Here is a 3,127-nt window from a genome sequence, read left to right on the forward strand (position 1 = left end):
GACATATACAGAATATATGGTATAATGTACCTCTACACCCACAATTTCTCCAACACAGAGCACTCGCTCCTTTGCATACAGTATATGTGTTTACCTCTCTGGTGTTAAAACCACCTCATCATAATCTTATATCTGTTTGCCTAAATTATAGTACAGACAGGTGAACTCGCTGCAGCTTCCCATATCTCTGACCAATTCTTCCTAGCAATTTCTTTTCCTATATCTTTCTCCCGCATAGTCGTACTTTATGAGTATTTTTCATTCTTATCCATATAACTCAGAACAGCATATATTTTTGAAGTTATCACTCTCTGATGTGTTTGTATTGTGCGCATTTTTTCAAATAGTCAGATGTGTGAAACCTTGTAGGAAATGTTTTGAGATAATAAAATGTTTAATTTGTATGTACCTGAAATATTCTAATGCTGGAATATTATACAACAGATGACAGAGAAGCCCAATGCTACATCCAACATGACAAAAATACACAGTAAAATACTTATATATTCTCTTGAAAAATGGTCATTTAGTTTAACCCTTTGGCCAAAGCGTTGTAAGCTTGCGAGCCACGACAAGGCAGACACCCGTTCGCAGGTCCTAACACTTCCAGGTAAAATACTAATATATCTCTATTAGGATTAAAATTATCATTTACCTCTATTAGGAGGGAGAAAGACCACATTGGATGTATATCCAGTAGAATGAAAGGACTTACTCACTTGGGAAGTGGGGAGGGGCGGGCTTAAAACCTGGGAAGGAGGAGCCACTAACCTCCAGCAGCTGAGACAGCTGAATTAAATTAACAACACACACAAAACCCCAGCAAGCTCTTTTTGGGAACCCCTGAGCCCCCACAAAATATATATGCATATAAGTGTCAAAAAGGAGAGCTATTGAGCGTGGCATATAGAGAGAGGGCGTTCTTTTGACTGACCCGGGAAATGAGTGGACTTCCATGAAGACACGGTTGTATAGCGCTACACAGAGAGATATTCTCTCCTCCTTATCCATTCTAATACATTATTGCGATTATATACCATTTACCATGCAGAATGTACCCAAGTTACGATACTTTTTATCTGGGTACTAAGATTTGTATCTGTAATGTGATTTAACTTGTTTGGTGTATTTCATATGCATTTCTTTGAATATATGCCACGGGTTCATTTACACTATAGCTCTAGGTATTTAACGTTTGAGATAAATGGACCTGTATAAACATCTGTGATATGGTGATTATGTAAAGATGCAAATGTAGGACAAATTACACTTGGCAACAGTATATTTTTGGTCCTCAGTATATGTGCTATGCATAGCCTCTGCCTAGGAGATCTCATATACATTGTGTATATTGAAATGGCATTTTGTCATCGATCTGATTACTATTAATACTATTACCATCGTTTGATCTCCTCACCCCCCTTCCTGGAGAAGGATATTTATCCCAGTAGACATTACCTATATCCTTTACGCCGTCTCTCCCACTGGGGATTTTAAACCATACACTGTAAATAATTTTGCTCACGTCTTTCGTCGCTCTATAGATTTCAATACATTTTTATTAATTTTTCTGATTTTAATATTTGATGGTTACTAGTTCATCAATAGGTGGTCCCTGGACCCAATCTTTGGGTTATATGTATCAACAGAAGAAAATAAGATATCAATACCGTAATTAGGGTGTTTGGACTTTTTGAGTGCAACTTTATAGGGCTTTAGTGACCCCTGGTGGTTATCTGTTCAAGTGTATACAAGTATCTGTTTCCCTATGCACCAAGTCCTACTGTATACCATTGTATTAATAGGCGAGCGGTTTGTCACTATGTTTCTGTGAAATTACAGGGGGTTAAGCGGTGGCTTTCTTCACGGGACCTGTAAATTTGGCTATTGGCCAGAGATAATGGTGGCAACATTACATCAGGCAACCTGATACACGTTCCGGATTTTGCCCATGAATTCCGCTTTATAGTTAACCATTTCTTAGCGCAGTGTGCAGGAAATATCAGCATCGAGAAAAATTTATGCCCACTTGATTCGATCCTACACAACTCATAATGCCGCCTGCAGCAGTCTAACAAGCTACCATGCCACAAGCTCAAAACAGGGGAACTCAAGCCTGCACATCTGACGGGGGAGCTGTTTGAGCTTTAGGGATATTGAGACTGTTTCAGGAGCTCTGGGAAACAGTTACAATGCTGGCATAAGCTATATCATCTCTCTTATATTCCTACAAGATAGAACCCGTGTTCCCATGAATGTGAGGCCAATGATAATCTGAAATCCGAAAGAGTTTATGCCTTTGAAGGATTTGAACACCAGAACCATCAATGGGGAGTAGTAAGCACAGGGGTACTCCTGATAGTATTAGCAGACACAGTTATGTATTTTCTCGGCAACGGCGAGTGCAGAATCAATGGATATGTGAAAAAAATAAAAAGAACATAGTGCAATATTGCAGATGTAGGAAAAATTAGTGATGTTAGGAAATCTTGTGGTAGTAAAACTCACAGTGTAAGATTTAAACAGGCATGGGTGTAATACAGTCTGGGGCTTTTAAAGATGGCAGGTACTGTAGATTCTCTCAGATATCCGTAGACCAAATTAGAGTCCTGCGTCTCTCCCAGTCACCTCCTGTGATTTCTATTATTTGATATATTTACACATTGTAAAGGTGTGCACCATCAAATGCACTTTCTATAGAGAGAGGGCTCGCCTCATCAGCTGCTCCTCTATTTGATATTCATTATATATTACGTCTGCTGTATATGCAAACTCATTAAAAATGGCATGGAGTTGAATTAAAAAAAAGTAGTTGGTATTATCTAATACTTCAGAACTGATTTATTTTAAAACACACACGTAGGATATTGGATGGATTGCCCCTTTAACACAGGGGGGTGCAAACTTTTCTGTTTGCGCCCCCCTGTCTGCTCTCCCCCCATACTTGTGCCCCCCGACACTCCTTACCTGCTTTCTGGCTTTGGCGGTGTCATACGAGTCATGATGTCATGTGAGGTGGCGTTGCCATGGCAACGCATTGCCATTTGACCCTGTGGCGTTATTTGACGCCTCACTGTCATGGCGACGCGTCATCGAAGAGCCGGCAAGAGAATTTGCTGAGGCTTCA

Source organism: Ascaphus truei, chromosome 4 (genome assembly GCF_040206685.1).
Source record: "Ascaphus truei isolate aAscTru1 chromosome 4, aAscTru1.hap1, whole genome shotgun sequence".
Lineage (NCBI taxonomy): Eukaryota > Metazoa > Chordata > Amphibia > Anura > Ascaphidae > Ascaphus > Ascaphus truei.